Below are 13,211 nucleotides of genomic sequence, written 5' to 3' on the forward strand. Positions count from 1 at the left end.
AGCATGACTGGATGCCATGGATGCATTCATCAATAATGAGAAGTTGGGCCTTTTTAATAATTTTAGCAACTTCACTGTTTATATCGAGTCTAGAAATTGAAGTTTCATTTAGTGGAATGGGTAATTTATATTGGGAATGAAAGGTGCTTCCACCAAGAAGTAAATTTGCAGCAATTCCTGTAGATGCTGTGGGTAAAACTGTACTACCACAATCTCTAATATCATGTATTAAAACTTTATAAAGATATGCCTTCATGCTCCGAGGGCCAGTTCCTGCCTCAAACCTTGCCCTTACCGGAAACAGCTTGGGGAGGGCGCTGCTGTGGCTAAGAGGACCCAGGACTCAGTGTGGCCATGCTCTGAGGGCGGGTCCCTGCCTGAAACCTCGCCACCCTCACAGGAAACAGCTCAGGAAGGGTGCAGCCATTTCCAAGACAACCCCTGTAGGACTGACTTCCTTCCGGTTGGTCGAGCCTTGGTTGTGATGTTATACCCAGGGTTTTTATATAAATAGATTATATATGTTTTTACTGATTTAGAGAGAGAGGAAAGAAAGAGAGAGATAGAAACATTGATGAGTGAGAAACATCAATATCCATCAGCTGCCTCCTGCATGCCCCACACTAGGGATCACGCCCTCTACCTAGGCATGTGCCCTGACTGGGAATCGAACCGATAACCTCTTGATTCCTGGGTTGAAGCTCAACCATTGAGCCACACCAGCCCAGTGTGAATATATTTCAAACAAAAGTTTTATAACTCAGTAAAGAATATTTTATTTTACACTTGCAAATTATCTTTTCTAAGTAGAAAATTATTTTAAGAGCAGAGGCTTCCAAACATGAATTTCTTTAATTCATTCAACATTTGTCCAAACCACAGAGTTGCACAAATATGACTCTCAGTAGATTTAGTCTTATCTCTCAGATTAGAATAATTGTCTCACTTGCGTTATAAAAGTAAAGAAAGAGAGGAGGCGAAGCAGATAAAGAATTAATTAATCAAGCCTTTAACTTTTCTGAAAACCCAGGGAATTTTTATCAGCCTGCTTTGTTATTTACCTAGCATTACTCTCTGGAATTTTAACATTATATCCTGAGATTTACAGCTTTATATGGCCATGATGTATTTATTCACACAAGTCTTCACTTGAGCTAGTGCCCTAAAAGAGTCTCTCCTTACACTTCTTGTGCATTAATTCCCTTTCGAGCCTTCACATTCAGGAATATAATTCACAATAAAACAACAGAAGATTGTTTTACTACAATGCAGTACTTCGCAGCCTTTTTCATGATACACTAAGAGGCTAGTCCTGTTTATATGTCATTCAGAGATTAAAAAGGAATTGGAGCCCTTGGCAAGGCCTCTCCAGGTGACCTGGCCCTGCTCAGCCACTCCCAGCCATCCCTGGGGCTGGCTGACTCCTGGATGAGAAGCTCTGCAAGATTAGATGATGTCACAGGAAGTTAATTCTTACCAATTGGTGGGTGAGACCAATCCTCTATGCCAAACATGGTTTATAACTTCAAATTGCTTTCTTCACCAAATTTTCTAACAAATCTTTTGTCCTACATTTTCTACTCTGAGCATTTCAGGTTAACAACCTTTTGAATTTTTGAAATGAACATTTGAATATTGTAGGAAAGCTCCTCGCCCCTTTTGTCGGATTTGTCTGATGACATCCATCTTTGAACACCCTTCTATCTCTTCCTTGCACTGCAAAGTCCGGGGAGCCTGAGAACTCCGTTTCTCTGACACCCGAGCCAGCAGAGTTCTGGATGCATTTTCAGACTCCATCGTAATTACAGATAAATTCAGGTGAACCTTGAAAGGTAGCAGGAAGGGAGGCCAAAGTTATTTTTCTTCTTTCTTTGGCAGCAGTAGAAGGCATAGCACAGGCCTCCCAAATGGGAGTTTCTGGAGGGGCTTCTGTGGCCCTGCCATTCCACTGATCTTGGAGCCATACTGTACCAGGAGATGGAACAGGAGTTTCCTGCAGACAGAGGCTCTCTAACTCTGGGTGGTGGGGCACCTCAAAGTGAGTGGCAGTCCCCTGGCCTCACCTCCCTCAGCCGCTGTGATGGCCCTATAAGCACCTGAGCCCTCGTGTTGAAGCCTCTGCCTGAAACATGGACAGTGCTTTTTATGTTCTTGTCTGAGCCATGACTGACACTCCTCTTCAGATATCAGGAGATATAAGACATATAAGGAACATACAGCTTAAACTTTCATTTTATGCTAACATACTCTCTAAATTTTCTTCCTATCTGTTTAATAGAGCTTATCTCCTCATGCCTCAACAGACTCATTCTTTAAATTTCCTATCAAACTGCTAACAAAGATGATGGCTTCTCCCTGGTTATTTCTTAGCCGAGAGTAGCAGGCTTGTAATGTTCTGCTTCTGTGCTACCCAAGCACCTGACCAGAAAATGAAAGGGAGGTGGATCCCTCATTGTAAATCTGGGGATCTTTTTAGAAAAGAAAAGAAAAAGTAGGTGAATTTAGAGAAGAACACAGCAAGTATTTACTATGATCTAACTACCTAAAAATAAAAGTAATCTTCATCTGTACATTACACCAAAACAAATTCAAATATATTTAAGTGTTAAAAGAAATGACCCATTACAACATAGAAGATCATCTCAGTGACTGTTTTTAAAACTTGTTTAAGAAAACATTTTCTAAGTGTGACATCAAAGTCACAAACCATTTTTTTTTTTAAAAAAGGACAGGCTTTTCAAAAATATTTTTATTTTAGAAGTTTTAAAATATATCAAAATTAGAAACAATAGTGCCGAACATCTAGCTTTAACAATTATTTACACTGTGCTATAGTGGCTTCATCCCACCCTCTATTTTTATATTATTTCTAAGTAAATGAAAAATACTGAGATATTTCACTTCTAAATGCTTCCACACAGATCTCCAAAAAGTTGAAATATATTCTTAAAAAACCACAGTACCTTTATCACACCTAACAATGTTGACACTAATGTCACAATATCACCTACTATCTAGTCCTTTATCAACAGCAGAGGAGTAAAGGTCATCTGTTTACTTCAGGAATCTTAGGATCAGCACCAAATGATATAGCTACCCGGTTATACCCATGATCCACCTGAAAAACATCTCAGAAAATAGTCCAGTCATTCTGGAGTCCATGTCTGCATTTTTAACATTTATTCGTAAGGCTTAAGAACTAGATTAACATTTTCTGAAATAGCTGGCCCTGCACATTTACTTTTCTTTCAGATTCCTTATAGAGTGTGGTTAGGATTACTTAGACCAGTGGTTCTCAACCTTCCTAATGCCGCGACCCTTTAATACAGTTCCTCATGTTGTGGTGACCCCCAATTTCATTGTTACAAATGAACATAATTAAAGCATAGTGATTAATCACAAAAACAATATGTAATTATATATGTGTTTTCCGATGGTCTTAGGCGACCCCTGTGAAAGGGTCGTTTGACCTCCAAAGGGGTCGTGACCCACAGGTTGAGAACCACTGACTTAGACCAAGTCAGGATAATGACATTCAATACTGGCACTTCTATTCCAACTAAGAAAGGGGCTCTTTTCTATGGTGTCCAAGCTGGGAAGATTGCAGCAAAGGTTCCCAAAAGCCTGCCTGATAGTGAATACAACACGGAGAAAGTAGGACCGAGACACACAGAGAAAGAGTTCCACTTCTCCCCTGCTTCCAACCATGCCTGCAGCAGACAATGCTGAGTGGGAAAGATCATGTCTATACTTTTTAGTTTTACAAGCTCATAAATTCCTTGTTTTTCCTAAGCTAATTTAAATTGTGTGTCTTCTGTCTTTTGTATCTGAAAGAGTGCTGTCAAAATGTGACAATCAAAAGAGCAAAGAATTTGGAATTAGACAAGCTTAACCTTAATATATATTATATCTGATCCGGTTCCCACATCTGGAAATAATGATGCCTTCCTCTTAGGCCTGTCATGAGGGCTAACGGAGATAGTCTGATCTGCATGTGAGAGGCACTGAATATGCTAGTTCCCTTGTTTAATTTCTCCTGGGAGCTGTATTGATGTCATAGTCTTGAGTGCTCACACACTGTTTCCCTCTTCTATTGATTATTAAAAAGTTGTCCACTAATGCCCATATGCAAGGTGAGGTCATCTGGACCTAAACAGAGAGAGGCATTTCATTCAATCAGCCATGAAATGTTCCCCATCTAGTTTCATAAGAGAATCCGTTTAGGGAGCAACGATATTTGTCTCCGGGTCACGCAGAGCCATTAATGGCTGTAAATTTGTGTTGCTCTTCACACAATTTATTCCTTTTTGGTTTCTGGCATCAATATAATGGGATTTAATCTTATGCAGGCTTTGGTCACATGGTGCATTCTTTTGCCTTCTCAAATGTAACAATGTGTAGAGTCTCCTCTATTGGCACTGAACATTACTTGCCTTCTATGATCACACTGGATTTAAATTAAGTAGCTTGATATTCAGACAGAATATAATTAGCTAATCATTTACAGGATTACACAGGCTAAAAATTGACACAGTAAAATACAGTTAGCATGTTTATGCCCTCTAAGTCTCTGCATTAATAAAGGTGATCAGATTATACAATTCAAATGCATTTTCAAGAAAATATCCCTGGAATAGAGGATTAGAAATATGTTTGAGCTAAATTTAGAATTCAGGAAAAGCAGACCTACAGCTTTCCATTATTTTTTCCCCTTCAACTAAGCTCTTAAGCTGAATAAATTAAAGTCTCCAAGATATTTCAACAGTTCAATCTATGTGGTTTATTATAAAATACAGTTGTAAAATCATTGCCAAGTTACCCCTAATGCCAGCATAGTCATAACTGAAAATCTCTAACAAAGGCATCAATGCCCTGCTTTCCTATTAATTTTAGCTTTTTATCTCTAATTATTCATCTTCCCCTGAGACTCTTCTTTTCCCCAAAGTCTCTGGAGCATTGCATAACATTCCTGAAACCATATTCCCAGTCTATCAGGAGAAATACCACTTCCTACTGTCTAATAGTCTAACTAAAATAGCCTCTCGTACCTTTAAGATTTTCTTTCATTCTTTTAAAAAGCCTTTCATTGTATGTTTCAAAAGTAAGAAAAGCAGTGCAATATATCTTTAAAGGTAGCAACATCGAGTACCACATATATTTCTTTTTTTTAAGAGTCAAAATCATCTTTTTAGCGCATGTCCTAAAGTATTATATATGTCCCCTTTTTTCTCCCATTGAACCCTTATAGCCCACCCCTATCCCCTACCCCAGGTTTCTACAACCCTATTGTCTGTGTCCATGGGTTATGCATATATGCATACATGTTCTTAGGTTGATTTTATATTTCTTAAAGCAGTAGGAGTGTTTGGTTGTTGCACTTTTATTTTAGCATGGCTCTTGTTAGTTTCAGTAAATACTACAAGAATTTGTACCACCCACACCTCATCTCTATTTCCAACCCCATTGGCAGCATGACCATATGTGGCAGGACGAACTTCAATTAATCCACAATTTTCCCATCTCTATCAAGGCCCTCCTTCTTAGGCCAGGCAGCTTGGTTTGAGGACCCAACCAAGGAAAGGAAAGAGACTGAGCTAGAGAACAAAAGCATGTAAAATAGAAATATCTGCAAAGATATAAGACAGAGTTTTTGATAGAATCAATTTTAGAGTTCTTTGAACTGGGGAGAAGAAAGAACAGAAAGGAGATAAATATTTTAAAGTGAGCGTGGACCCTATATCCCATACCCCTTGAAATATTGGAGGATGATAAAATGATTGTTGACAGGTTTAGGATCTTAGAATAAAAGATTTGTGGCCTGCTTTCTATCTAGACACCAAAGAGACAGCAAACTTGCACAGAAGAATAATGTTACTTTAGTTGTTTGCTGGATGCTACTGTCTGGTTTTTACTCTTCTAAGCTCTCCCTTGTATCACAGGGGCTAGAAGTCTGGAAACTATATTTCCCAGTCTCCCTTGCTAGGCAGGTTTCAGTTCAGGACCTCCCAGTGAAAAGGACTTGGACAAGACTAAATTGAAATGCTGGAACAATTAGGTAGTCTCATGAAAAAATAAAAAAGTTGGACCCCTGACTCACACGATATACAAAAATTAACTCAAAATGAAGCTTACAACTAAATATTTGAACTAAAAACTATAAAAATCTTAGTAGAACAGGAATACATTTCTGTGATCTCAGATTTCACAATGTATTCTTAGATATTACATGAAAAACACAGGCAACAAAAGAAAAAAATTCAGATAAATTGGACTTTATTTAAAAAATAAAAACTTTTATGCACTAAAGGACATTATCAAAAAAGTGAAAAGACAGATTACATTATGGGAGAAAATATTTGCAAATCACATATCTGACAAGGGACTTGTATATAGACTATATTAAGAACTATTATGTCAATAATAATTTTTGAAAAAGACAAGTTATCCGATTTTTTTAAATGGGCAAAGATCTGAACAGATATTTCTCCAAAAAATATATACAAATGGTCACTAAGCAGAACAAAAGATGCTCAACATCATTAGCCTTAGGGAAATGCAAATCAAAACTACAATGAACCCTAGTTGGTTTCTGAGTGCGTAGAGCCCTCGGACTGAAAGGTTGTGGGTTCAATTCTGGTCAAGGGCATGTACCTCAGTTGCAGGCTCAATCCCTATCCCAGTTGGAGTGCATGTGGGAGGCAATCAATTGATGTATCTCTCTCACATCAATATTTCTCTCTATCTCTCCCCTTCCCTTCCACTCTCTCTATAAACCAATGGAAAAAATATCCTTAGGTGAGGATTAACAAAACAAACACACAAATAAACAAAACCACAATGAGACAGCACATCAGACCCGCTAGGAAAGTTATAAACAAAAAGATAGTAACAAGTGTTGGTAGAAATATGGAGAAATTGGAACCCTCATTCACTGCTGGTAGGAATCTAAAATGATGCAACCACTTTAGAAAATAGTTTATCATTTCTGTGATCTCAGATTTCACAATTCAAAGCTTAAATTTAGAGTTACTATATTACCCAGAAATTCAATCCCTAAGTATATACCCAACATATATAATGTGCATGAATGTTCATAGCAGCATTAATAATAATAGCCAAAAAGTGGATACAACCCAAATGCCCATTAACTGATGAATGGATAAATAAATTGTGGTATATTCATACAATGGAACATTATTCAGCAATAAAATCAAAATACTGCCCTGGCCAGTCTGGCTCAGTTGGTCGGTTGGTTGGAGCGTCATCCCGTACACCAAAAAAGATTGTGGGTTCAATTCCATCCAGGGCACATACTTAGGTTGTGGGTTTGATCCCTAGTTGGGGCATGTATGAGAGGTAACCAATAGATGTTTCTCATATTGATATTTCTCTCTCTCCCCTCCCCCCCCAATCAATTTTTTTAAAAAAGTACTGGCACATGCTACAACATGAATGAACCTTGAAAATATTATGCTAAGTGAAAGATTCTAATCACATATTATAAGATTCTCTTTATATGAAAGGTCCAGAATAGGCAAATATATTGAGACAAGAAGTAGGTTAGTGTTTTCCTAGGACGGGGGAGGTAGATAGGGAGATTGTGATTTGGTGATATTCTCTAAAGAGAAAGAGTTTTTTTTTTGAGGGTAAGAAAATGTTCTAAAACTGATTGTGGTGATGGAAACAACTTTATGAATATAATAAGCCAGTGAATTATACACTTTAAATGATTAAGTTGCATAGTATATAAATTATATCTCAGTAAATTTTTTTTTTGTTTTTTGTTTGTTTTTTTAAAGATTAAAGGGAAGAGGGAAGGCAGAGAGCCCTGGCGCTGGCTTTGGCTGTGGCAGCCTTGTGGCCCTGCAGCAAGTGCATGGCTCTGCAGGGCACTAGAGCACAGGCTCGGAGGAATTGGGGGCTAGACAGATGTGGTCTCCTAGCACAGTAGCAGCTTCCAGGTTTTCCTGAACATTGACTAACATCACCTTACCCCCCTGCCTTTTTTCTCTTTCATCCCTTTCAATGATTTGGTAAACTTAATTCCCCTGGTAAATCTTGCTCTGCTTGAAATTCTTGGAGTGATCAGTTTGCCTAAATCCTGACGAGTATTGTTGCCTAGAGCACATTCAGTCTCCTTGTTCTCTCCGTAACAAATTCGGTGTTTAGTTTAGGTACTCACCCCTCCACCACATAACCAAACACCCGAAGAGACAGTGATTTCACCCTGAGTCAGGGTTCAGCCTGATTTGGGTCTAGGGGAGTCCTGTTCAGCTTGCTAAGAATTGGTTTGGATCTAGGCATGTGACAAAATTATGCCAATAGAGAGAAAGAGGAGTTTGCCAGAGACTTCTGAGAATGTCCTTCTTCATTCTTAACAAAGAAGCATGAGAAACCAATTAGATATGAAAGAAAAGCCCTAATTTCTGCAGGCAGCTATTATACAACCTAGACAGGAGCCAGCTTTAGAATGAAGATCACAGGCAGAAGGCCGAGCGGAGAGACAGACAGCGGCTTTAATTGCATTTTTAAACTGTTGGATCCCACACCTGAAGCTCACCTCACCTTCTTATAGGAGCTAATAACTTGCCTTAAGGCAGTTTGAGATAACTTTCCTGTTACAGCTGGAAGCATCTTAATTTATGCCCTCAGCCGCCTTGGAGTGGCAGCCTATCTATGCAGAGAGGGTGTGAGATAGCACCCCAGTTTCCCACATTCCCAGAGTGGCATGAGATATCATCCCAAAGTTACCTCTAAAACCTGGGAACATTAGCTCAGGGGATGGGGGTGGGCCTAGAGGGGCCTTGCAGCCATAATGAGGGGACACAGGAGCAAGAACCACATACAACCAGGGGTGATGCAGGCGAGTGGACATCACGACAGAAGCGTAATGACAACCAGAACCCAGATGAGTTTCCACATCACAGTAGGTGCCCCACAGGACAGATGATAACCTGGGGCCGCAGTCTCCCATGTGACACCTCGATACACTTAGGGCCTCTACCCCATCCCTCAAATCTTGTGAGAATGATAAACTGACTGGGTACATTTCTAACAAGAAGTAGAATGAGAAATCAAAATACAGATTGTTGGATCATAGATAAATGAAGTAAGTTATGGACTGATGAAATCATAGCCCTAGAAGTGTACATCCCAAGTATGCAGAACGCATTATTTGGCCAGTGGGTGACAGAATGGCCTGATCATCTTGATTCTCAACTCCACCCGTGTTTACCAATTCTGCCATTATGGGAGGTCACAATCAGTCTCCTCTGCTACCTAGTCTCATCTGGAATTGTTCAGAGAAAGGCTCAACTCATCTCACAAATGGAATTTATATTGCAGTGGGCTCTGGGGTGCAGTCCTGATCAGAGAGCTTACTATAGAACGGTGGCCCTTCAGCCACCCTTCACTGACTCTCACCACCATTGTCTTCCTAATCAAAAAATGGATATATGATTAGATACGAAAAACTCAGAGCAACCCTGTGCCTTTTCACTTACATGTCGCCCAAAATAACTTTTTCCAAATCTGAAGCAAAGAACACATTTTAAATAGTTACTGGGGGTATTAGATGTACCTCAAAGTTCATCTAACTTAAAAAATGAAAGTACTTACAACTTTCTCCAATTCATTTTGTAGGCTTTAAGTGGTACAATGCTTAAAAACAACTTTTATAATCATGTAACTTTTATTTTCTTAAATTTCTTCTTCATTTATGTCCCAATCCCCTAAAACCATCTCATTTTCTCAACATTATCTCTCCCTAAGAAAAGACCACTGAAGCTAACGCAAATGTTATTTTCTCTCTATTCTGAGATTAAGAAAAAATTTCCATTTTCATTTCACAGGGAAGAGAATTCACTGTGCAAAGCAATACTGAGCACAACTGAAAAATTAAAGTTAAATATCAGATTGCTGGATCTCTATCTGATTTCTGTTATCATCCTTCTATTAAAAAAAATTAAACCTGTGGACTTGCATAAAATAATTTTATTTTTTATTGCACTATTATGCTAAAGATATTCTTTAGTTGATCATTTGATTTTTAAAAATGTTTCTATGGTAGTAGAAACAGATCTCAATTTTTGAATTAATTTGTAAAAATGGGCCTCTTTATTCCTTGTGCTACCTCTTACAACTTTATAGACTAGAGGCCTGGTGCACAAATTCATGCACGAGTGGGGTCCCTTGGCCTGGCCTATGGGATTGGGCCAAAACTGGCTCTCCGACATCCCCCGAGGGGTCCTGGATTGCGAGAGGGCACAGGTCAGGCCAAGGGACCCCACTAGTGCACTATCAGGGCCAGGAAGGAATGCGGGAGATTGGCCAGCCAGGGAGGAACTATGGGGGAGGGACCATGGGAGGGCTCCAGGGCGTGTCTAGCCCGTCTTGCTCAATCCTGATCAGCCAGACCCCAGCAGCAAGCTAACCTACCAACCAACTGTCTGCCCCCTGGTGGGTCAGTGCACGTCATAGCAAGTGGTTGAGTGGTCTTAGCATATCATTAGCATATTATGCTTTGATTGGTTGAATGGCCAACTGGTTGACCAGACACTTAGCATATTAGGCTTCTATTATATAGGATAATTAATTTTTTAGCAATTATGTGATACCTACTGTCAAAAAATTTAAGTGAAAACTAGACTTACTCTGTATCTTATCACCAAAAAGTTGAGTTTCTGCCTAAGTCTGTTTGCTAAGGACCAAGCTTTCTTATAATAATTGAAAGTTTATTTTTACTATTTCTACCTAATGTTGACTTGCAACCTTGCAATCAGACCACGTGTTATCAGTTACTGTGTTTATTGAAATGTTTGCTGTAAAAAACTGCATACAGTTACTTAAAATTATAAACTAGATTTGTCATAATAGGTTGGTATTGCCCACCAACATGATGAGAATGAACTCATTTGGGCACCACCTGACCGAGCACAAATTATTCCAGCCTGTGTAGAAGGAATGAAGGCATTTTCTTAACATTATCATTTTTTAACATTTAGAAACATGGTTTGTAAAGATGCATTTAAAGAAAAGGGTTTAATGTTGATTTTAAAACACAACGCCAGGTAGAGTTTTGGACTGGCAGGCACAAATGACCACAGAGGCTTTTGGCCATCTTGGCGGCAGCGATAGCAGTGTAGACTTCCCAGGGGGTGGCAGAGTGGCAGAGGTGACAGCAGTGCTCTTCAGGGTCTGATGGTGCAGGGGAAATAACCCTAGGCCACTTCTGGCAAGGTTCCCTGAAATCTGCTAGATGAAGTGCTCCCACAAACAAGAGTGTAATAAGAGAGACATGAAACCCAGCAAATGAGAGTTCCAACCTCAGAAAAAGGAAAGCAAATGTGCCCAGGATGACAATGAAGGGAGGTCCTGAGAGAGCAAGGCAGCAAGGCCAAGTAACCAGTCCATTGTGAAGTGGAAGGATGGTCTAGGATGCATATTTTCAAGAAAAAACTGAAATTCTTAGATTATTTTTTGAGGTGTTTGGCTAAATTGAGGGGTCAGTTCCCCCCCACCCTTTGGATTTTTTTCTTTCCTTCCCTTTTCTTCCCTTCGTTCCCTTCCCTTCTACTCCCTTGTCTTCTCTCTTTCTGTCAGTTGTATCAATAACAAAACAAATTTAAAAGTGGATAATTATTAACTCCTAGAAAAGCAAGTTGTCTATGAAAGGAAATTGTAGGACACTGTGAGACTCCACCATATATAATAATATTTACATAGACATTACCAATTTTAACATTGGATACGGATAGAACCAAAAATATTGTCAGAGTGAAGAAGATAAAATGTGCACGATTTGTATTGGGGGCGGGGAGTTCTGGTTGGGGTTTGAGGAATAGGTCAGAAAACTAAATCTCCACAATAGGAAGTGAATTGATACTCTCCAAAAAGATTGAAAAAAAACAAAACTTAAGTATAAGAAAAATTCTCTTCTTTGTAAATATGGATATAAACACCAGTAAAAATTGTTCACAGTGTTGGACTGTTGACTTTGGGAGTAGGAATCAAAAGCTGAAAAGAGTAAGGCTGAGGATTGTTGTTATAAGCTAATAGAACTTGTTATATTTTTAAAGGCAATTGAATAAAAATGTAGTGCATATATACAATGGAATATTACTTGTCCATAAAAAAGAATGAAATTGTACTGTTTGTGACAGCATGGATGAACTTAGAGCAGTGGTTCTCAACCTTCTGGCCCTTTAAATACAGTTCCTCATGTTGTGACCCAACCATAACATTATTTTCATTGCTACTTCATAACTGTAATATTGCTACTGTTATGAATCATAATGTAAATATCTGATATGCAGGATGGTCTTAGGCAACCCCTGTGAAAGGTCATTCAACCACCAAAGGGGTCGCGACCCACAGGTTGAGAACCGCTGGTCTAGAGCAGCCGTGGGCAAACTATGGCCCATTTGAAATGAATAAAACTAAAAAAAAAAAAAGAAAGAAAGAAAGAAAGAAAGAAAGAAAGAAAAGAAAGAAAGAAAGAAAGAAACAAAACAAAAACAGACTCACTCATGGTTGCCAGGTGGGAAGGGTGTTGGGGGACTGGGTAAAAAAATTGAAGGGATTAAGAAGTACAGATTGGTAGTTACAAAATAGTCACAGGAATATAAAGAACAGCACAGGAAATATAGTTAATACTATTGCAATAACTATATATGGTGCCAGGTGAATACTAGACTTACCAGGGAGATCACTTCATAAATTATATAAATATCTAACCATTATGCTATGTACTTAAAACTAATATAAAATAATATTGAAGATCAACTGTAATTAAGAAATTAAAATAATAAAGTGAATATGTATAACTTCAGCAAAAATAAAGATAAAAATTTAAATAAGAAAGATTAACCCCTCCCAAAAGCTACATTACTATTTTCATTATAATTGAATTGAGTTTATAGATTAAAAATTTAGGGAGAATTAATATCTTTATAATTTTGAGTATTTCTCTCTAGAAATGGGGACAAGACCTTTTTTCTATCCTCAGATAGACCTTTATCATTTTCTTATTGTAGGTTCTGTGCATTTTCTGTTGTTTGTGCCAAAACATTTTATATTATTTTTTACTATTATGGAAACATCTCTTTTCATTCTGCTGTATTATCACAGACTGTTGCAAGTATGTAAGAAAGTCCTATATTTTTGTTAAAACTTGCCACCCTACTAAACACTTACTTTCTAATATTTTTTCA

The sequence above is a fragment of the Myotis davidii genome, unplaced genomic scaffold (assembly GCF_000327345.1).
Source record: "Myotis davidii unplaced genomic scaffold, ASM32734v1 scaffold159, whole genome shotgun sequence".
Lineage (NCBI taxonomy): Eukaryota > Metazoa > Chordata > Mammalia > Chiroptera > Vespertilionidae > Myotis > Myotis davidii.